The following is a 24,735-nucleotide window of genomic DNA, read 5'->3' on the forward strand; positions in this document are numbered from 1 at the left end:
CATGTGAAATGTGACACTATGTGCAGACAAGGCACCTCTGCCACTTGGGAGCCTCATCTGGGTGCAGAGAACAAGGGGTGCCATTCAGTGAGGCCACCTGCAAGGCCTCGTGAGGTGTCCTGGGCACTCGGGTGCCTGTGGAAGTCAGGTGGCCCAGACACTGTGCCCCTGTTGGGGTTTTTCCATTCAGCAGGAGGAGGGCCAGAGAGACAGATGTCTGGGATGGCTGGGAGTGGAAGCCAAGGCCCAGCGTGGGTGTCTCTGAGGCTTGGACAAGGTGGAACCTCGGCAAGGAGTGGGTGGGACTCGGGCCTGGAGACACGAGGCCAAGGGCTGGACCTGCTGTGGCTGTGTCCTGGGCTGCGCAGACCCTTTGGTGGAGTTGGGAGGTGGGCAGCAGCGGTGGCCTCTAAAATGGGTGGGCCCAGGAAGAGGGGAGTGCATGGTGGGTGATTGGGTCTTACCCACCCAGGAGAAGTGCCTATCTTCAGCCAAAGCTCAGGGGAACCTTCCTCTGTGACCCAGAAGCTGGGACTCTGACCTGCTCTGCTGTGTCCCCCAGCACCTAAAATCCTTCCTGGCAGGATGGTCTCTGGGCATGGCTGAAGCCACTGACCTGACAGACCTGCTCCTCAAGTGCAGCTCCACACTAGGGCTGTGGGGCTCAGGTTTCCCCAACTGCCAAACTGGAATAATAATATGAGCCTCAAACAACCTTGGGTCTTGGCTGCAGACAACTGAGTCTGGGTTGGCTGGTTTAAGCATTTGCTCTAGGCCATGGGAAGTTTGCAGAAACTCTGGAGGACAAGAGACCAATGCCTGTATGTGACAGCCAGGGCCCCATCTGCTGCTGTGAGTAGTGCTGGCAGGAGCACTGGAGCTTCTGTGCGACGCAACACAACTATTCCTCACACAATGGGTCAATCCCTCTCCCTGCCCCAAAGAGCAGACCCACAATCTAATCAGTTACCACAGCCATCTCTGGGAGATTCTCAGTCCTCCTGGGGTTCTGTCACAACCCCATATAATGTGTGGTAAGAAATAAATGCACCTCAGAGGCATTTGTGACTTCATATTTTCTGTTTAATACAATGATTTTAGGTCATCAATTGAAGCAGACATCAAGGCCAACCCTGCTGAGCTGTGACCCCTGAGATTTAGCCCCTGAGTAGTACCACTGTCAGAGCTGCACAGTCCAAACAGGCAAAAGGGTTGAAATGGAATTCCAATTCTTCAACCTCTGTAAAGACAGGAAAGGGGATCCGTTTCTGAGCACTCAGCAAAACATCAGTTAACACATCTTGTTCCCCTCTCCTGTCCAGTTCTCTCAAATTCCACACCCACTAGAGCCTTTCATTTGCCAAAACCAAGGCAAGAAGGGGAAAAAAATAGAAAGTAAAATAAATAAGTAAATAAATACATAGAAACTTCCTTTTCAATGCCCATTCCGGAGCTCTTTCTTTCTCTCTTTTAGCAGAAGTGAGCGTTCATTCATTACTTAAATGACTAATTAAGAGATATATTCATTGGCCAGCCTCCAAGCATAAGACACCCCCTCCTGGTTCTCACCCCTCCCCCAAAACTAAGCGTCCAGGCTCAGGGTCAGCCGCCCTGACACCTGCCTCAGGGACCTAACTGATCAGGACCCGCCGTAGGGCTGACCCCCAGCTCCTCCTCTACCCGGCTTCTCTCCCAGACCCCTAAAACCTCTCCCATCCAAAGGGGCCCCAGAAGTCCAGCCTCACAGCCAAGACACCCCAACACTCACTTTCCCAACAGCGACCTTATAGGAGACAGCAGGGGATGGGGTCAAAGAAGGTGGCATGACAAGGATCCCTGGTCCAGGGCAACCTCAGAAGGCTCTGCCCCCTGCCACCCCCTCCGCCGGCAAGCCCCCAGCCCCACCAGTGCCTACCTTGGTCTGCTGCATCCTGGGCGCTGAAGGAAACTGTTGCTGGTCTCCCCAGTGCCCAGCAGAGGCAAATGGGACTGCTCGGCCCGGTTGGCAGCTGCCTCATGTTTGCTGGACCCGGATGTGATGGTCACCGGTGGCTGCTCTCCCGCCTCCTGCCCACTCCACCCTCCCTGCCGGCTTCTCCTGCTCCAACCTCCCTCTCTGCCTCCTCTCTCTCTCTCTCTCTCTCCCCCCACTCTCTCCCTCTCCCCCCGCTCTCTCTCTCTCTCTCTCTGTCTCTCTCTCTCTCTCTCTCTCACACACACACACGTGTCTGTCTTGCATATTTTTGGTCCCCTCCCAGGCTCTCTGTGGATATGATTCCTAATCCTGGCCTCTCACCCTGTCCCCGTCCCTCTGCCTGGCTCTCCTGGACTCCCCTGTCACTGGGTGTCTCTCTTTGTGCCTCCCCTGATGTCTTGTCTCTTTCTCTAACACACAACTGTCTTCTCCCCCCACTTCTTGGTCACCAGCGAAGGGTGGGGATAGTGGGGGTGCAGGGAGCTAGGCCCGGGGGGGTGCTCCGGGGAAGAGTTCCTGCCCCAAGGAGGGGCAGGGGCCGCAGTCAGCCCAGAGAGCCTCCCGCAGGCATTTTCCAGAGCCAGCCAGCCCTTCCCCTCCCAGCAGCCCTAGCCCTGTCTGGCCGCCCCTCCTCACAGATACCAGGTGGTGTGATCTCCCTGAGGGACCCGGGGCCTGTCCCTGGCATCTGGAGCATCCTCCCCTTGGGACCTTGCCCCAGGTGCTAGTCTGCAATGGCCTTGCAGATGGGGACTCGCCTCCAGGGAGAGGGACAGCCACTGGGGCCACATCACCAGGGTGACATTCAGGGTTTCTTCCACCTCTTACATCTGTCCCCTGACCCTTAACTATTCCCTTTCACCCCGCACAGGTCCTTGTAGTATGGGAGTCCTCCCCAAGTGCCGTCGTCCTGCCTGGGATGGAGGTTGAAACTACAGGGTAGGTAAGGGACCTCACCAGATATCCTGGGGGGAGATGGTGGTGAAGGAAGGGAGTGAGGGCCCCTGGGTGTCCTTGGGAGAGGGGTCTCATGGGCATTTGCTCAGCCTCCCAGGAAACCACGGAGGAGCCAGGGGCCTGAAACCTCTGCCAAGTTTCCCTTTTTGGTGCCCATAAGAGCCAGCCTGTGCCATTGGTTCCCATGGAAATAGAGCCCTGAGACACCCCCTGCCTTGTAGCATGCATGGAGCACTTGCTAGCACTTACTCACAAAATTCATATTTAAATCATCTTTATTTACAAAATACTACCCTGAGAATTATAATTCCATTAAGCTCCAATTTGAGCAAAAAAAGTAGTTACTTAAACTGAAAATGAGGGATAAGTCGAAACTATTTATGAAGAGAGACCAAAAATATCATCAGGTTTCTTGCTGTTCTTCTGCATTTCAGGAACAAGCTCATTTGAGCATGGAAGCGACCCTGAAGGGAACTCACCCCTACTTTCAGCATGTGGGGGTGGAGGTGAAAACCCAGCTCTTACAGGAACATTAGGAGGAAAATCCCTCAGTGAATAGACATTTCTCATTGCAAATGGAGGTGGTGGCCGGGCAGGGAAAACCCTTGGTAGAAAATAATTTCGAGGAGCTCCATACATACTTCCTGGAGGAGGTGGAGGAAAAGGAGGTTCTCTTCTCATTAATGGACCCCTCATATCCACTGGAAACAATGGACCTCTGATTGCAGGAAAAGGTGGAGGAGCAAAGCCAGGGCCAGTTGCTTCCCTTTCAGCAGGTCCAGATGAATGAGGCACATTTACATTACCAAGGTCGTCTTTGGTATCATTTATCCTGGATTCCGCTTGTGAAGACTTTGGCCCATCCACTTTATCCAAAGAAGGCAGATTAAAACTTCTGAGTTCTGCTGGTCCAGACGGTCCACCAGGATTAGAATCAAATCCGTCTTGCCTTTTTGGAAGAAGAGCTGGATCAGAACATGGGTGGCCTGGTGGAGGGATCGTCATCCTCCGGTGCTGTTCCCATGGAGGTGACAGGAACCCAAATGGAGGTGGTGGCTGGGCAGGGAAAACCCTTGGTAGAAAATAATTTTGAGGAGCTCCATACATGCTTCCTGGAGGAGGTGGAGGAAAAGGAGCTTCTCTTCTCATGAATGGACCCCTCATATCCACTGGAAACAGTGGACCTCTGATTGCAGGAAAAGGTGGAGGAGCAAAGCCAGGGCCACTTGCTTCCCTTTCAGCAGGCACAGATGAATGAGGCAGATTTACATTACCAAGGTCATCTTTGGTATCATTTATCCTGGATTCCGTTAGTGAAGAATGTGGCCCATCCACTTTATCCAAAGAAGGCAGATTAAATCTTCCGAGTTCTGCAGGTCCAGACGGTCCACCAGGATTAGGATCAAATCCATATTGCCTTTGTGGAAGAAGAGCTGGATCAGAACATGGGTGGCCTGGTGGAGGGATCCTCATCCTCTGCTGCTGTTCCCATGGAGGTGACAGGAACCCAGAAGGTGCTCCATGAGAATCAGTTAACCTGTCACAGCCCGATTCTCCTCTTTCATTGCTCATCTCATGGTCCAGAGTATTCTCTGGGCCTCTTGAGCCTCTTCCTCCTCCTCGCCCTGGAGTCAAAGGTGCGAGTGTGAGTGGAGAGAGAAAAGCTCTCGTTTCGGATGAAGGTCAACCCACTGGTGAGGCACCACATGGGGAATGCTCTCCGCCAAATGCTGTATTTGGAACATCAAGTGCAGAAGGATCTTTTTTGAGAAGTTCAAATTTAAACTCTTTTTCAGCTAATTTTTGTCTCTTGTAAACATTTCCTTTCCTTAAATAACTGAGGTGTCTTTCAGCAGTCTCAGCTGCCACCCAGCTGCCATGCGCTTCTTTCTCATAGGCCGTCAACTGCCCTTGATAAGAACGAACGCTTCTCTCCAATTCTCCTTCCACATCTCCGGCTCGCCTTCTGTAGGTCTCCAGTTCCTCAGCTGCATGGCTCATCTTCTCTCCTACTTTGGAAAGTTCCTCCTCCTCCTCTAACCGGTAACTTTCCTCTACTATTAGTTGCCTGTGGAGTTTCATTCCATTTTCTTGATACAGTTCAGTCATTAAGTTTCAGCCGAAGCTTCTGATTTTCACTTTCCAACTGTGTGTTTTCTGATTGTAAAGATGCTTGTTCAGTCTGAAGATTTGTAATATGCTCTGTAAGCTCTTCCTTTCTTTTATCTACTTCAGATAACCGAGTGTGAATTTGGTTTCTTTCTCCCTCTAGGGTTTTTAAAGAAGCATTTAACTTAGCAGCGTGAATTAGTTTCTTCAAAGCTCCTTTGGGCAGATCATCTAAGCGAGCAGCATTTTGTGATTCACTCTTCATCTCCAATTCCAAGTCATCAGCCATCATGTCTTCTCCAAGCACAGCAGCCCAGTCTGTCATCTTGAGCACGCGTTCAGTCAGAGACTTGATCTGATTTTCTTTATCACTCAGAACTTGTTCTGCCTGGACTTTGGAGTCTTCAAATGTTTTTTTCTGTTTATGAAGTTCACTCACTTTTTCTTTCAATACTTCCGCTTCTTGTAAAAGCTTTTTTTGGCTTTCCTGAAGTTGGGAATTTTCATTCAAGGCATCTTTTATTGCCACCTTCAGATGTTCTTCATTCATTTGAAAGATTTTGGAGATTATTTTGGCTTCAGCTACTTGTGATTTGAGGGATTTCGTTTCATCTTCTAGGGACTGTATCCTTTTTGAAATATCTGCCATCAATTCGTCTTGCTCACAATGTTTAGATTTCTGTTCTTTTAATTCTTTTGCTAGAAAGACTATTTCATCCTTAAGTTTAGATTTGGACCTGTTCAGATTTTCATAGGTTGCCTCCAAGCTTTGTGCTTCTGTTGACTCCTTCTCAAAGCTGGCATCCTTCACAGCAGACTCTAAGCCTTCATACTCCTCTTGAGCAATGCAAAGTTTGTCAAGTAGTTTACATTTTTCTTCAATTAGTCCAGAAAGCTCTTCAGCAAGCTTTTTCTCTCTTCTTACATAAAGCCGGCTTCTCACTGATCGAACACTTCTCCACAAAAACAAGAGAATCAAAAATGCAGTAACAGCCTCACATGTCACCAGTTCCCACGGAAAACCAGGGCCTGATCTCAGGTCTTCAGGCCATGCTGCCACAGTCCTGCACAGCTTTCCCAGGACCAGCCCCAAGTACGGCTGAAGGGCAGCCCTGGGCACCTCCATTGTCTCTGAGGCTGCTCCGGCTGTGGCCGCGATAGCCACGGCCTGGCCGAGCCACAGCTAGCAGCTGAGACAGCTCTGCGTTCTGTCGGGAATGCAAATCGGCCCCGGCGACAGCAGCAGACACGGCGGAGCCGGCCGAGCAGGGAGGCGGGGAGCACTGGCGCCCACCAGCCTCAGGCGTCCCCCACACGCACCCTGGCAACCAGGCCCCTTTGTGATGTCACTTCCGCCACACGGTTCCGAGGCACCCCCCCACACGCCTGTGACACGCGCTGTCCTCACCACCCCCCACCTCGGATCGGTTTTGGCTGGGCCACCGCCGGATTTGAATCCATTTATAACATGTGATGATCAAGTGTGGGTAAGTAGCAAACTCATCACTCAAATATTGTCATTTCTTTGTGCTGGGAAAACTCAAAATCCTCTCTTTCAGCTATTTGAAATTATCTAATAAATGGGTGCTGACTCTAGTCACCTTACAAAGCTATAGATCACTAGAAATGGTGCCTCCTGTCCAGCTGTAACTTTGTATCTGTAACCTCTGCCTTTCTCCTCGCCTACCCTTCCCAGGCTCTAGTAACCACTATTCTGCTCTCTACGTCTATGAGATCAACTTTTGTTTTGGCAATTTTTTAAAGGAAATTTTGTGGTTTTAATTTCTTTCAGAAGAGCATCCTTTCTTAGATATCTGCCAAGGAACAGAAGTGTTTACTTTGAGACGAACTTTGCCAAAATAGCCATAGAATGTGGCAATGGAAAGAGGCCTGGGACACTCTGGGCTTCACCTGGCCCAACGCTTTCTTTCTAGGTAACGAAGCAAAGGTCTACAGTAAGTGCACTACCTGTCCAGGGGTGTTTAGCTATTTAGTGGCAGAAGAGTGCTGTATTTCGTGTTCTGCTGAATGTCAGTGAAATGCTCTTTGTTTAAAAAAACACTTTATTGAGGAATGTTTTATATAACATGTAATCCACCCATTTCAGGTATGCAATTCAATGAGTTCTAGTAAGTTTGTCAAGTTGTGCAGCCATCACTACAAATCAGTTTTAGAACATTTTCACCACATCAGTAAGCTCTCCTGTACCCATTTATTCTTTTTTTAAAAAAATTTATTGGTTATGAATATTCATGGGATACAAAGCTGATTGTCACCATTCATGCCCAAGCTGTGACGGCCATATTCATACTGGTCGCAGGCCCGTTACATTTATTGTATCACATTTATTGACTTTCATATGTTGAACCATCCTTGTATCCCTGGGATGAATCCCACTTCATCACGGTGTGTAATTTTTTTCATGTGTTGCTGTATTCTGATTGCTAATATTTTGAGGATTTTTGCATCTGTGTCCATCAAGGATATTGGCCTGTAATTTTCTTTTTTTGTTGTGTCTTTATCTGGTTTTGATGTCAGAGTTATGTTGGCCTCATAGAATCAGTTTGGGAGAATGGCTTCTGTTGCAATTTTTTGGAATAGTTTGAGGAGAATTGGTAATAATTCCCCTTTAAAAATTTGATAGAATTCAACTGTAAAGCCATCTAGACCTGGGCTTTTCATTGTTCGAAGGTTGGCAATTACTTCAATCTTGTTGCTGTTATTGGTCTGTTCAGGTTTTCTGTCTCTTCTTGGTTCAGTCTGGGTAGTTTGTATGTGTCCAGAAACTTATCCGTATCTTCCAGGTTTTCATACTTGTTGTCATACAGTTGTTTATAATAGTCTCTAATGATTCTTTGTATTTCTGTGGTATTGGTTGTAAAGTCTCTCTTTTCATTTCTGATTTTTGTTATTTGGGTCTTCTCTCTTCTTTTTTTTTTTGTGTGTGTGTGGTTTTTAACCTATTGAAAACCTATTTTTTATCTTCTCAAAAAAACAACTTTTTGTTTTGTTGATCTCTGATCTTAATTATTTCTCTCTGTCTGCTACCTTTAGGATTGGATCGTTGTTGTTTTTCAAGTTCTTTGAGGCGTATTGTTAGGTTGTTTATTTGAAGTCTTTCCGTTTTTTTGATGTAAACATTTATTGCAATAAATTTGTCTCTCAGTACTGCTTTTGAGGTGTTTTCATTAGTTTCAAGAAATTTTTTGATTTTCTGTTTAATTTCTTCTTGGACATAGAGGTCATTCAGGAGCTTATTGTTTAGTTTCCATGTATTTGTATGGTTTCCAGGGTTTTGCTTGTTTTTAATTTCCAGTTTTAGTCCATTGTGGTCTGAAAAGATACTTGGAATGATTTCAGTTTTTTGAAATTTGCTGAGACTAGATTTGTGACCTAATATGTGGTCTCTACTGGAGACTGTTCCATGTGCTGATGAGAAGAAAATGTATTCTTTAGTTGTTGGGTGAAATGTTCTGTATATATCTGCCAGGTCCAGTTGGTCTAAGGTGTAGTTTAAATCCTATGTCTCTTTGTTGATTTGTTGCCTGGAAGATCTGTCCCATACTGAGAGAGTAATATTCAGCTCACCATGCAGAGACCATGCTGTGCAGTCTGCCTCAATAAACCTCTTCCTGACCATATTCCATATTTTTCTTCCTTCCATCTGATTCTCTCCTCCTAGTGAGACCACACCATCTGCCTAGCTCCCATCCTAGAAATGGCAGGGCTGTTCCTTCAAGAGTTGCTACAACCTACAGGGTATGTAAAAAAACACTGGGTAAAGCTGGAAATGTCAAATCCTTCAGGCCCCGGTTGCACCGAAAAAAGAGAACTGGAATTCACATCAGGAAACCTGGATTCAAGCCTGGCCCTAGTATTTAAAGGCTGTGTGTCCTTTGAAAAGTCACTTCACCTCCTTGAGCTGTTGTTGTATAAAACCATGCAAACAAACTTTCTTTTCTATTTAGGATATGAAGACTTACAATAGAATTTTTTATTCTATTTTTACAAATTGACAGATAAAATTATGTATATTTACCATGTGCAACATAATGTTTTGAAATATATTTTCGTACATTGTGGAATGACGAAATCAAGCTAATTAACATACGTATTACTTCACGTGCAGTCATTTTCATTGTGAGAAAACTTAAAATCTACTCTCAGAATTTTTTTGTATTGTCAGTGTATGTAATTAAGGCCAAACTTAATGCTCATGCAATCATTTATAATATAATTGTTTTTTGGTCAAATAGCAGAGAACAATTAAATCAATCACTTCTTGTAGTGCTTTAAGAAGACATTTATCATTATTCATCATTGTATTCAATGAGTATGTATATTATATGTTGGCTTTATAAGCAATGATGATTATATTTTAACTAAACCAGTTAGATCTCCTCCCAGTTTAAGTACACCTTTATTCATAGGGCTCGTCATGAAATCAGGAAAAGTTATACTGAAATAATTAAAATAGTAATAAGTTAGCAAATGCTTTAAAAACATTTACTTATTTTTATCATGAGCCTTAAAATAACACTGTGAGTGCTATAAGAAGAGATTGTTTTCTACTGCAGGGAACTTTGAGAGTGTAGATTTATTTGCCAATTCATATATTTGGTAATTGTTGGACCTTGAAGCTGAACAGATCCAAGGTCTATATTTTGTTCTTTCATTCATCATGCAACATTTTAGTAGAACTAGCTTGTCTTCTGGAAATTCTGCCTGAAGATTATTAACTGGAAATACCATTTGGATCCTCCGATAATATTGAATCACAAATTTAAATTCATATCTTATTTTTACTGTGTTGATACTCTTAAAACTTTTGATGAATGTGTCTCACTTCATTGCCTTGATATAATTTGACATGAAGTAGACACCGGAGTTTTAAAATCACCAAAGTGTAGCAGCAGTTCAGTAAAAAATTGAGAAAAGTTTGAGAGGAACTACCATTAATGTGTAGTATAAAGCTATGTTGGGTGTAAAAAAGAAGAGACCCTTTGAATTGGCCTAAAGAAAGAACAATTCATGTGCAAAGCTTCCATTGTTTTAAAGAAACAACAGAAGAGTTCAGGAGAGATAGTTTGGGATTTCACTGCTTAATTTTTTCCCTTTTAGTTCAAAATGTATTAATTTCAAAAATAACTTCTAAAACTTGATTGAATCATTAAAAAATTACAATTCTTTTGGCAAGAACAATGCCTGGTAAACTTGGTTTTAAATAAATAGTTGTACTTTCAAAGTATAGATGTATAATTTAGTATCCTAAATTTGGAATAAAAGGCTTATGCCTTATATACATATTTACCTCAACCATAGTAGCACCAGGACATCTGCAAATTGGTAGATATTAACAAATGTTCGGTGAATGAATGACGCTACACTACTTCCAGGTTTCTGTGGCAATGACTTTCCCATTCTACTCCCTACCTACACATTCACACCCAAACTCAATATTACCTGGTCTAATCAGTGGAAGACAGTGAACTGTGTGCAGGCTTATTCAGAAGCTCATATAGAATCCAGCTAAATAAGAATCTTCCATGCAGGTGTTTAAAATGCTCTAATGTGAGTATACAAGAACAAACTGTATTCTCACATCAACCTAGAAAAATATACTTGATGAAGTCTAAGGAAAAACAAAGAAAATAACTTTTAATGTTACGGAATAATCATGTGATTCTCAAAAAGAGCATCACTTTCAAGAAAGACAGGCACTGTTGATGATGGATAAATCCTTCTCTTAATGGCTTAAGAAAGAAAGAAGGATGGATAAAAGTTGATATTAAGGGAAGAGAAGGAAAATGAGAGAGAGAGAGACAGAGAAAAAGGGAGAGAAGGGGAGAGAGAGAGAAAGAGAGAGAGAATGACATACAATAGAAATCTTCAAACTGCTTGTAAAAATGGGCTTCATTTCTCCAGATCGTGCTTTCCTCATCTGCACTATATATTTTCAGACCTATTCCTGATCCATTTCTCTATGAACTATAATTTTCCTGAAATCAGCCATTCTTTTGGCATATTGTTAGGATGGCAATACTTCAGGATATAGAAAGACCTTTTCTGATACAGTAATATTCATTGTAAATATTGACATGAGGTCCTGTGTAGGAAAGAATTTAACCAATCCCAAAAAGAGAACGGACCATTGCACGTGGCTCCCACAAGGTCATCTTTGTTTGTCTGGAGGCCTTGGGCTAGCTAGCTAGGCAGTAAATGCGTGATTTAGAGTGGGACCTAGCCACACGTTAGGGTAAGGAGTAGAAATGACAGAAAGAGCAACAATGTGATTTAGGGTGGAGGCTTAGGATAACAAAGAATTAGTTTCTTTAGAGACTGAGATCAACCACATGTACATCTATCAGTCAACCAATCAATCAATAATGCCTATTAATGGAGCCCCAATAAAAATTGTGAACTCAGCATTCAAGCAAGTGTCCATGGTTGACAATACTCTGTGAGTACTGCCGCACATGGATGCCAGCAGAGTAGCAGAAGAGAAAAACAGAAGTCTGTGTTCAGTACTTCTCCTGGACTCTGCCCCATGCATCTCTGGCTGATCTTAATCTGTATTCTTTTCCTCTAATAAACCATAACTCTGATTATAACAGCTTTCAGAGAGTTTTGTAAGTTTTTCGAGTAAATTGTCAAACCCAAGAGTAGTTTTGGGAACCCCTCAAACTCACAGTCAGAAGTGAACATGGTTTTCTGCATATTACTGTAGTTTCCCATAAACTTTGTAGTTGTGTCATTCTCAAAGTTGGCCCAAGCTTTTGAAGGACCACAATAAAAAGTGCCAGCTTTGCATCTACTTCTATTCAAATCAAGAATTTCTTAGCATCTACTATCTATAAGGCCCAACACTGTAAGTTATGTGTAATATAAAAGGGAATAAACATTAATATCTAGTCTCTAACATCTCACAATCTAGTGAAAGAGACAGGCACATGCAGCAATTTAAGTGTAATGTAGTATGATGTGTTGAAACAGAAAAACAGAGAAGGACAGAAAAAAGCAGCCCCTGACACCAGAGAGATGGCACTGACATCTAGACCTTGGTGTTGCTAGAGTCTAGCCTGGCGCTCTCGGTTAGGACATGGTTTTCTTAAGATGTCTTTGAACAATTTCATAAAACAGCAATATCAGACAAGACCACACTGTGACATAGTAGAGCAAGACAAAAACAGGCCATTCTATAATTATTTCTGATAAACGTAAGAGCAAGAACACTACCCTAAGCCCCCAAATGACCAAACATTTCTTTTTATTGCTAACATGAGCAACTACCGCGGTGTTATAAACAAGTACAATTTTAGACCTGTTTTGTTCCCCCTGCCTCTTAGATAAGATCGATAAAGATGCAGAAACAAAATAATTTGGGCTTCTAGAGCATATCCAATTAAGTCCAAAACTCTTGCTTGTTAAACTCTCCCCAAAACCATCTAACACTTTCCCCAAACCTTGACGAAGTCCCTTTTACCATTCTTTTACTGAGAAGCCCTGCGTTTCCAATGGTGTGCCCTCCCCGCATTGCAGCAAGTCAATAAACCCAACTTTGTTTGACTATAGCTGTGTTCCTGGCAGTCTGTGACTGATGGTCATCAACAGAGCTGTGGCATGTGTGTGATTTTGAAGGAAAGATTCTAATCTGGATACGATTGAGCTTCAGTGCTGCTACTGTTGTGCTCTGCTTCCTGTTCCTGGATGAGGGGCCTTCACAAAGTTCTCACGGCAGGTGAGTGACTGAACTAACGCCTGTGCTTTTATTAATCACCACCTTAATGTTTTATGTATGACAGCATTCTGTTTTTGGTTTTTATTTTCTTTGTACTTTAGACAATGCAACTGAGAACTAAAATAAAATTTAAACGAGCACAATGTAAAATTCTGTGATGTTCAGTAATTAAATATGTGATAAATATGAAACCAAAAAATCCTAAGTGTCCATGATTATAAAGTTGGGATTAAAGACCACTGATGTTCTTTTATCAGAATATCAAAGCTAGAGGGACAGCTTTATAAGAGCTTTAGTATAGTCCTGTTTCAAGCTGTGTACTCACTTTATCGAACCAATCCAGACCATGCAATTTTACATTTTCACAATCAAAATTATGTATATATCAATCACATGTTTTTATATATCATACATAGCATGTACATATATATACTATCTATCTACATATGCATACATAATTGGTTATATACATGATTGCTCATCTATATTTTTCAAATATGTTAAAAGTAAGAATATTATCTTTTGTAATTTTGTATTCTATAGCTTTGCACCCAATCTAAAAATAAAACACAATAAAGGATATTTTTAATAAATATATCAGTGTCTGTCAAATGTGGCTCTATTAATATATATTAAATGAAAAAAGGGAGTCAATAATCAAGTAAAGTAAGGAAATGCTAGGTCCCTGAACAGGGTATTTCTCAGCGCCTTCCATTTATTAACATTTGTCAAGAATGTCAAGGACAAAAACAGGTGCAATGTGCTTTCATAAACTAGCTGATGCTTCTTCCCACACTTCCCACTGTCCACTCCCTGCCCTGGGGCTTGAAGAGGAACTAGAATTTTGTCAAACATAATCCGAAACACAGTGACTGCTTTGTTTCATTCATTTGCCTGTTTGTGAATAATTGTCTTCCTTTTGCCTCCCATACACCTGTAGGGAGTGCTCATTGTGCTGGGCTCGGAGGTGGAGAATGATGGACGGAGGGGAGGGCAGGTGGGCAGCATGAAAATGAGAAATACAATGTTCCTGACCTGTAAGATTTTACAATACAATTGGGCTAAACTCATGCAAAAATGGTTATTCAGAATGTTACGTAATTTCTCGGTATACACAGTTGCTATGTGGTTGAAGAGGGAAAAACTGACATTGTCTGAAGATTGATTACAAAGGAGAAAAAATACTGATGCATTTTAAAGAGAGAAAGGAGAATGAGAAGGATTGCAGGTGGAGAGAGAATATTTGGAGAGTCATGGGGTAGGTGTGAGGTGAAAAGGGGGAGAAGGTAAAGCAGAAGGATGAGTGGTTCAGCAGGATCCAATAAAGAATAGCTTTTACAATTTATTTCTGATGAATGTGAGCTTATTATAGAAAAATTGGACTATACAAACTTTACAAAGTGTGATAAATATAATTCCACTCTTCATGAAGACTATTATAGACATTGGTGTACATGTTTTGAAATTATTTCATAGGATTGTCATTAAAGTTTACTGGTTTTGTTTCTTTGTTTTTAAAGAAGGTTATTATATTTTCCTGTTTCTCTCGAACAAATTAGCCTCTGTCGAAGACTTTGAGTGACATAAATCATGAACTATTCCATTTTGTAGATACAGTGCTCGTTACAATATCTGAGTAGTAATAAGTAAACATGTTCCTGAAGGAAAAAGTCAATGAATTACTATTGAGATTGAATTTTTCAGGAGAACTAAGATGTAGGGAGATCATATATTATAAGGATGTAATAAAATAGCAATAACTATAATAATTGAGTGTTTATTTTATGTAAGGTGCTATGTATAGATAATTTATATACATTTACTACTTAAGACACACTCATTATAAAGGCATAATTATTATCCCCATTCATTGATGAGGGAATTGCAGCCCAGAATGGTTAAGTAACTTGCCTGACTTAAAATAGGTAGGACCTTCATTTGAAGACCTTTGGTTTCAGAGCCTCGCCAACTAACCACTATGCGTTCCACCATTGTTTACCATTAACGGATGTTAGGAAATTGAAATAGAAAGCAAGAATGGATGTAAGAATGGAACTGAGGACACGTATGTAAGGGACAATATGAAGGCAGAATTAACAGGACTTAAATCCTGTGGAATTACAATATGAGAACAACTTTTAAAAGGAGCCCAGAGTACATGGTTTAAGACTCTATTAAAAAGCATTTCTTGGTTATCTACTGTGCACCAGGCAGTTTGTTAAGTGCTGAAGTCCACCTTTGAATAAGAGTCTTCTGAATGATGTGGGTAGCACCAAGGACCAAACTGTAGAATGTAGACAGAAAAAAGTAAAATACAGAGAAAAAGACAAACTCACTATTGGATTCATTATATTCATTCACTCTTTTCTGATAAATATAAAAACACCTCTTCAATATTTTCTTCAGGAAAGTTTCAGTTTTATTTACCTCCAAATACCAGTATTAATCATCTCCATGGACTGAGTAATTGCTTTGTATGAGACACTGCACAATGCAATTTGCATGTAGTGCCTATTTTACTTACAAATCATGTTAGGACATAGGTTGCACACAAAAAAAGTATGACTTAGAAATTAAGAAATTTTACTAAGGACTATGCTTGTAAACAAAAGAGCTAAGAAGTGCCAGACTTAAAATCTGTATTCTTAATATATACTCGTTAGTCTGGATATTTATGATTCATTCAACTCTATCTTCTCATAAAAATGTACCTTTAATCATTTAGATGTCACCATTTAATTCAACATGTAGGAGATTATGGGGATCCAAAATCAGGTAGAAGTAAGACAGAAGATATAAACTGTAACTGTCCCTTGCTAATCTCTCCATAATTACATTCCCTTAGATCCTAAATAAATCTAGTTTTTTGGTAGCAAAAATAACCTTTTTAAAGTCTAGGAACGTTTCATAAAATTTGAGTCCCACTCCATTAATTTGCATGCCACATTAATTTGGCCTGTATTAATTGATAATTTTAAAGCAGAATGGATCACACACAGGTGAAAGATATTGTAAATCATAGAAATCTATCATAGATGGTAAAACCCCAATAGGCCACCTCATGCAAATGAATAGCACAGCCAGATGAGAAAGAAAAGTTACAGAGGGAGATCATAACTCTCTCCTGTCTTCAATTTTGTTAGATTGAAAAACGTTGGGCAATGGCCTCACCTAATACTGCAATGTCAAGGTATCACTATTAATGCAGCCAGACTTTTTTTAAAAAGTGGAAAAATTATGAACTCAAAGACCACAAAAGTAGAGACCAGAAATAGGACCCTCTTTTCAGTCCTATCTCTGAAATTAACTTGATATGTACGATGAGCAAGTTGGTTGACCTCTGACCATAAGTTATGTGTCTCAGAGAGCAAAGAGAAAAATGTTACATAGTTGCTTTCAGTCAGTCAGTAATTTTCCTGTTTGCATTCAAGAGTGGACTGTAGAGAAGAATGTTGCAATAAACTAGTCAGACAAGGTGTATAGGTAGCAGTAGTAAGAATGGTGACAAATGATCTCATTGTAGGTGACAATCACATGGGAATTAGCTTGAGCAAAGGGTAGGATGGAATTGGGATTTCCTGAGATGGGAAAAAATTTGAGAAAATTAGCCCTAAAGTTAGAAAGTGAATCAAGAATTTGGTTTTGAATATAATGGCTGTAAAAGGCTTTTTAGATATCCAAATACAAAAGTTCAGAAAGTGAATGTATGAGTCCAAGATTATAGACAAATCAAAATAACAATTATGTGTTTCTTGAGTCACGTTATAAGACACTTAAAACATAGTCGAGTCCAGTTGATTAAACAAGTATAATAAATATAATAAAATTATGAGAAAGTGAAATTGATAAAGATGTGGCAAATAAAAATTAGGACAAAAGGCACCAAAGCAATGAGAGTTCTTAGAGTGGTGATTTTTTTTTTCTGTTTTCTATAATGCAACATGTTGTAATTTAAAAGCCACAATTATAGTTTACCTGGAATACAGTTTTCCCGTCACCGGCACTCCCTCCCATTTGTTTGTGCTCAGTTCTAATCAATACAAAGGAAATACTTAAAAAGAGAAAGGAAGGAAGGAGGGAAGGAAGGAAGGAAGGAAGGAGGGAGGGAGGGAAGGAAGGAAGGAAGGAGGGAGGGAAGGAGGGAGAGAGGGAGAAAGAGAGAGATAGAGAGAGAGAGAGAGAAAGAAAAGAAAGAAAGAAAGAAAGAGAGAAGGAAAGAAAGAAAAGAAGAAGAAGAAGAAATACCGGGCATGCATCCTTCAGCCCAACACTTTCCACATCATTCTGGATTATAACTTTCAACTGCTCTTACAGCAAATCCAAAGTCTTTTACGTAGTGAAAAACCTCCTTCATCTGTTCTCTTCTGACCGCTTTCGCTCACTGCATCTCCCGGCCTCCCTGTCTGTTTAATTCTGGTTTTGTTGACCTTCTTTCCCTGGTGCTTCAAGGACCGTCTTCCCTTCTCAATGAACTTGAACCCCTGGTCCTTTCTGGACTTGCCCCACATGCTTCCTTTATCCTATTGTCAGTTTTCAAGACTTCAAAATTCTCACTCCCCAGAGGATTTCTCCCACCACCTGCTGAGTTATAGTTTGCACTTCAGTGACACAAAGCTGTGTCCACACTCTTATTTTATACACCTTATTATAATTATAACTAAATCACCTATATAATTATCTGCATAAATACTGATGGTCCTTTGAGATGGTCAGGTTCATGAGGGCTGTCTCTGCATCTAATTTACTCTTTTTGATGCAGCACCTAGTAAAGTGCTTTGCACATTAATAAATTGCCAATAATTTGGAATCCACCCGGGAGAAAAGAGGAGAAACAACGCGCCATTTCAATGTAATGTCAAGAATGGATGAAAGAGAGGGGATTAAAGAGATAAGATGGGGGGTGCGGAGGATTTCCAGATGTCTCAGTCTAAAAAATGCAGTGGAGGTAACGTATGGATGAATATTTTATTATGTTTATTGAAATTGCCCTGAGAATGACAGTGGTCCTTACAGAGAATGAGCAGTGACAATAACCACATTGTGTTTTGATGTCTTAAATGAGGTCCTAATTTTCCCCATGAGAAGGTTTTAGGAAGCATGTACATTTTTATTACTTTTATTAAAGTGGCTTCATTAGATGTGTTTTGGGAGTAAAATATTTGTAAAAATAATATGGTACAAAGGTCATAGGCTTCAGGGTTTTCTTTCCGTGAGTATCATTAATAGGTCAACGTTGGAACAGTCATAGTAATGATCTTAATTTCAGCTTTTGCCATGTGCTGAAATTTCAGCTTCATCTCATGTTCTTTCAAAGTTGAAATCCCATGACTTGAATGGTTTTTCTCTTTTATCTCTAGTTCAGTCACCCCTTAATATCAGGAATTTTGTACATTAATGTTATTTTTTTCTAGTTGTTAATTTGTAGTTATATTTATTCCTCGTGTAAGGGGTATTTTTTTGTTTGTTGTTTTCATTTTTGTTTTTTTTTTGTTTTTAGGTAATGATATGGATAGAAATACCTAAATAAAGGACTATGACTATAAAACAATCTGCTGGTATTCCTGTGTAAGTTTAAAAAGTCCACAGGTGTTACTTGATATACAGAGTGATTAGAGAATTAAGCTAAAAGGGAATTGAAGAAATTTTTATTAAAATTGTATTAAAATCTGTGAATGTGTTTGAATCCATTGCATAAAAACTTCCTAATATTGGTATTCACTTAAAAGAGAATGAATGTGACTAAATTAGAACAAACAATTCAAAGATAGGTTCATTATTTTGAATTTTACAAAACTGAAAAAAAAAATATAGATAAGTGATAAGATATTATGGGAATAATTAGGAAATTTTATAGATTAACAAAGCAAAAATCACACTGGACAAAGTTAAACAGACAAATACGACAAGAGTTTATTTAAGGATATAGCCACAGGGGAGTGAGACCAGACTCAGCGTGAACTCGACTCTTCTGAAACTAAGGTCTGGAGAGTGTTTAAGAGCTGGGGTTGAGGGCTGGGGTCACACAAGGGCCACGTGTGTTCGCTAAGTGGCGTTCCTGAAAGGAAAAGGAAACCTGTTCATATCTTCATGACAGGAGGTGGTTTTACAACTTGGAGCAAGGTGTCCACCAGAGTGAGTCTCCTACCCTCCCACAGAGACTGGGAGACAAGGACTCTGTCTCCCTTGAGGATGACATTTCAAAGGGATGGCTCCTGGGTCCTTGAGAAAGGCAGCCTCAGGTTGTAAAACTGGCAAGAGGCTTTTAGAAAGATTTATAACTTAAAGGGACAGAGAAAGAATTTATAATCATAAGTTTTCTAAAGTAAATGATGTAAGAAGAGGGAGAGAAGGGGCCTTTGTGCTTAGGCCATCAGGATTTCTCAGGAGCAGGGGCAAGAGGGAGGTCGGGGCCCAGAGGACCGAGGGAGTCTAAGTCTACTGGAGCTGAGGGAAAGGAAAGGCCTTCCTGGTCAAGAGCTGTGAATGGGAAGACTGGGGAGACAGAAAATGCTTGATAATGTTGCAATCTTTAGTTAAAATTGTAATGAATACATACTCAGATAAATTATAATTTATATTTGCATACTACTACTATAAATTTGGTTTCTTTTTCTCTTTTATTTTTCTTGTTTAAAATTTGTCTAGTTTATTTTCACATATTATAATGAAAATGTACATAAATATTGTCAGGTACTTTAGATTACTTGTTCAGGGTAGGTTTCAAGAGGTGAGTTGAAGTATTGAATATTCTTAATACATATTACCAAATTGAAAGGTTCCAGTTGAACCAATAATCAGCAAAATAACCCATCATTAAATATCAAACATTTAGGTTATTTGCTTAAAATTTTTCACCTGTTTTCTTTTACATAGATTCAGAAGATAAAATTTGTACAGTAAATTCTACATTTAAGTCTTAGCCAATTTGCTTTTTAATTTTAATTTATCAAATGTTTAAAGTGCACATCTAATTGCAGACCTAAGATTACGCTTTGAATGAGATAGTGTACTATGCAGAGCTAACATAAGTACAATTCAAACAAAAAACAGTTTTTGGTATTTCTGTATTACACTGTGAAATGTTTACATGTAATTTTGTGTAAGGTTTTGATTGGTGGTTCTGTGCTTAGTCCAGCAAGGCCAGTCTGATCTATCCAGCATAATGGATCCTGATAGCCTCTGGAAGACAGGTTCAGCAGACTATGAGCTCCTGGGGAGTGGAGTCCATGGACGTTCTTCAATTTCCACAGTGTTTGGGATATTACAGGCTGTTAAATTGAAATGAGCTGAACTTGTTAAAAGCACCAAAGCCAATGGAATTAACTCAAATCACTAACCTCAAGGTTAAATGCATTTTGTTCATCTTCAGTAAATGTGCTGTTAGTTTTTCTATTTCTTTTGTTGTTGTTGTTGTTGTTGGTTTTTCGTGACAGGCACTCAGCCAGTGAGTGCACCGGTCATTCCTATATAGGATCCGAACCCGCGGCGGGAGCGTCGCGGCGCTCCCAGCGCCGCACTCTACCGAGTGCGCCACAGGCTCGGCCCTAATCAATACTTTATCCTTGGTTGAAGTACTTCATGATGGAGTGCTATAATAGGTAACTATAAAACCCCTGCTTAAGCCAGAACGATGTGCATAACACAGGTACCACTTCTTGTTCAGCTTTGTAGTGTCAACAAATATGCTAAAATACAGAAGAAATAAAAAGTAAATGTTTGCTGAATTAATTTTCTGGTATCTAACCCACATATTTCTAAAGATATCAGATAAAACCCAATGATGTCATATTTATTACTTTTGACGTTTCACAAAAAATGAATAAAATTTAGATATTCTGTATCTTTTTCAATCCTTTTCCAGAAATCAAAATTGGCAAATGGTCATAAAAAATGTTTAACATGGAAAATAAATTTTGAGATATTTCTGTATGGCCCACAGTAAAGAAACTATGATGTTTTGATATATTGACAAAACACCAAAGAAGATGATAAAATCTCCAAAATTGACCTCAGAACTGGGAATTCCGTTCCATCATAATTTTAAAATGTATATAAAATCATATAAAAAGACCAATTGAGAGACTATGGGAGATCAGGGAAAATCCCTTTTTTTTTTCCTTTTAGGAAAACAAGTAATAAATAACAACTTTAATTAGTTATTTATTAAACAACTTGTAAATGTCCCATATCAACATGTTTTCAGAATCTTAGAATGTTACAGATGACAAGGACATGCTCCTTTTTTTATCCTTATATTTTGATTCTTGATTAATTAGGGTTGCTGAATTAATCCCTCATTATAATAATCACTTTTCCTTTGGCTTACCTCTTTATTATATTTCCTGTTTGAAACTCCATCCAGTTTGTAACTATTATATTTTCCCCAACAGGAATATTAACAGAATCAATCTTCAACTTTGTCGAAGACATTTCTTTGTAAGGACTTCAACTTCAATATTTTACATCGGGGTAGGCGATTTTCTTTTTTCTGTAAGTGGCCAGATAATAAATATTTTTGGCTTTACAGGCCATAAGCTTTCTGTCTCAACTAAACTTTGGTGTTGTTACCTGAAAGTAGCCATAGACATCATGTAAAGAAAAGAACATGGCTGTGTTTCCATCAGAATATATTAATGGTTATAGAAATTTGAATTTCACATATTTTTCATGTACCACAAAACATTCTTTTTTCTCTTTCTTTTTTTTCTTTTTATATCAAGATATATCCAGGAAATAAGATGAGATTTTAACAGGATATTTAAACTGACGTATCCCCAAGCTACCAAGATATCCTGTGTAAAAAATTTTAAAATCCGATTACTATACATATAAGGCAGAAAATCTTCAGATATATTTCCTAGACATTACTAGACATCTTCCCATCAATTATTAAATAGGATCCGAGTGGGGAAAGATAGGGAATATGTGCACAGGTGTCCTAGGAGAGAGGTGTTGCCACACTGTGTAGTCTAAGAGGCTGCCACGTCCTTCACTTCAACCTTAGTAAGGGGCTTCTGAGAGACCACTAAGAGAACTTAAAATGTACTCTTAAGATATTCCAAAATGGTGCTTGATTAAAACCCCAAATTAAGGCAGTCTTTGGAAGCAAACAGAAGCAACTGCTCTGGGATCTATCCACACTTACAGAACTGTGGGCTCCAGGGGACGTGAGTGTTTCCTAGGCTCATCTACACTAAGAAAGAGAGAGAGCTGGCATGGAGTCCTCTTAGGTCCTGTCAAAGAGCCATCCAGAAGGGTCTAGAATACCTCAAGGAGAATCTGAGGATGAATGCTTAGGATCAAGAAAGAAGAAGCATCTGAAGTAAGCAATCCAAAGAGTGAAGAGACAATCTGCAAAATGGGAGAAAATATTTGCAAACTGTGCATCTGACAAGGGATTAATATCCAGAACATCCAAAGAACCCAGACAACTCAATAGGAAAAAACAAATAATTTGATTACAAAATGGGCAAATGAGCTAAACAGACATTTCTCAAAAGAATACATACAAATGGCCAAGGAGTATATGAAAAAATGCTCATCACTAATCATCAGATAAATGCAAATTGAAACAACAATGAGATATCATCTTGCCCCTGTTAGAATCGTTATTAACCAAAAGACAGAAATAAATGCTGGTGAAGATGCAGAGAAAGGAGAATTCATTAATTGTTGGTGGGAATGTAAATTAGTACAGCCATTATGGGAAACAGTACAGAAGTTTCTCAAATTACTGTAGATAGGACTTCTGTACAGTCCAGAAATCCTACTACTGGGTATACACCCAAAGGAAAGGAAATCATCATGTTGAAGGGACACCTGCACTCCCTTGTTGATCACAGCTATATCCATAATAGCCAAGATGCAGAAGCAAACTAAACATTCATCAACAGATTGCATAAAGAAAATACGGTATATGTACACAATGAAATAGTACTCAGTCATAAAAAAAATATAATGAAATTCTGCCATTCACAGCAACATGGATGGGCTTGGAGAAAACAACTTTAAGTGAAATAGGCCAAGCACAGAAAGAGGAATACCACATGTTCTCACTCATACGTATTTATGAGCTAAAAGAGCTGATACTACAGAAGTAAGTAGAGAACAGAATAATGACTACTAGAGACTGGTAAGGTGGGAGGAAGGGCAGAGGTTGGTCAATGGAGACAAAATTTTAGAAAGACAGAAATAATAAGATCCAGTGTTCTATAGCAATGTAGGGAGACTACGGTCAACAACAAATGCCTATATAACCTCAAGTAGCTAGTTCAGAGGATTTTGAATGTTCCCAACACAGAGGTGATAAATGTTTGAGGTGATGAATATGCTAAATACCTTGATATAATTGTACACTGTATAAGTGTACCCAAATATCACATTATACTCCATATGCATACACACACACACACAATCATCATGAGTCCATTAAAAAATAAATTTTTAAAAAAATTCAGAAACAGTAGACTGGAGGTTATCAGAAACTGGGTAGAAGGAAGTCATTTCTTAATGGGTACAGAGTTTATGTTTAGAATGACAAAAAGTTTTGGAAGTAGAGGGGGTAGTCACACAGCATTGTGAATGTGAGTAATTCCACACCATTGAATGTTTAAAAATGATTAAAATGGCTATTTACAAAATCAATAAGTTGCATACCTGAAATATGCACAGGTTTTCTGTGTCGAGTATACTTCAATAAAGTGGTTTAAGAATAAAAATAAAAAAATAAACTTCAATAATAAATAAATAGTGGGAGAAGAAATAAAGCTGTGTTTTGTTATGTTTTATGAGTCATATTAACATAGTGGTTACAGAAGGAAGGAAGAAAGTATAGAAAGGGAAGAGAAAATGAGAAGGAAGAAAGAAAAGCATACAGATGAATTTTCCTATTTCCTTATTGTACATGAATTTAAATTGAAGACCAAAGGATTGACTTGCCCAGAGTTTCAGCATCCACCTGTGAGATCTATTCTATATTCTACAGTCTGCTCTGTACCTATTGTATTCAGGACAGAACATACAGCCTCTTGTTCCCTAATCTCATTTCTGTCATTCTTAATATATTTACATTTGAAATTATAATGTTTAAAGGAAGTCAGAAATAAATAATGTATGATAATTTGACTTTCGATTTTTTCCCAATCTGCTTTGTGACTCATAATTTTAAAACAATTCCAGTTTAAATTTCAGCTAATCATCAATGAGCTATTAAATATAGTCTACATATAACAGAAGCTAATTCTTCCAGCTGGCGACAAACTCAAATGTACCAAATCAATAGCTTCATTCTTCCCAGGAATCTGTGGTACATTAACAGCAAGAACCATGCTTATACAAAATGTTTTTTGTGGGTATTGGAAAATTATCCCAATGAGCAATGCTGTAAGTATAATTATGAACGAAAATAATAATAGCTCTTCAGGGGAGTGAAAACTCTTTTTCAATTTTTTTTTTTTTTTGTGGTTTCAATCTAAGTTTAAAATTTTTCTTGCAGAGTCAAAGCAGAGGGAAGAAAGGAACAGTTTATAAATAATAAACTAGGAAATAAATTATAAGAACTACTCAGAGCTACCCCCCCCAAAAAACACAGATGTATAATTGCCAGCAGAGAAATTTAGAGAGAAAGGACTCTGTATCCACAGTCTATAGATTTAAAGTAGCAGTAAGTTGAGAAAGAAAATCGAGATGATGGATGCACTGATAGGCCAAAATCTATTGGTTGGGGAAATATTATTAAGGTTCTACAGCATGCCCTGCGCTGAGCTAGGGTGCTAGGCAAGAAACAAACCAAAAACACATGATCTTTATGCTACTAAGGTGCCTACTGGAGAGCCAGAAAAATAAAGCTATATTACGAAGGTCCTTAATGAAATAGTTGGCTGTGTGGAAATCAGATAAAATGCTGTAGGAATTTTCAGGATGATGACAGTCAGTCAGAGGCCAAACAAGGCTGGCA

The 24,735-nt window shown here is 39.6% G+C and overlaps 1 long non-coding RNA gene across 1 annotated transcript in view; it reads left to right on the top strand.

Annotated features, from left to right (window-relative positions):
• The window catches only part of LOC134362411 (uncharacterized), a 70,386-nt gene that overhangs the window by 29,139 nt on the left and 16,512 nt on the right, over positions 1-24,735 (top strand). The window contains exons 2-3 of the long non-coding RNA XR_010021625.1: positions 12,614-12,779; positions 21,170-21,248. This is a non-coding gene — a long non-coding RNA (uncharacterized LOC134362411). The remainder of the gene's footprint in view (positions 1-12,613; positions 12,780-21,169; positions 21,249-24,735) is intronic.

Source organism: Cynocephalus volans, chromosome 14, assembly GCF_027409185.1.
Source record: "Cynocephalus volans isolate mCynVol1 chromosome 14, mCynVol1.pri, whole genome shotgun sequence".
Lineage (NCBI taxonomy): Eukaryota > Metazoa > Chordata > Mammalia > Dermoptera > Cynocephalidae > Cynocephalus > Cynocephalus volans.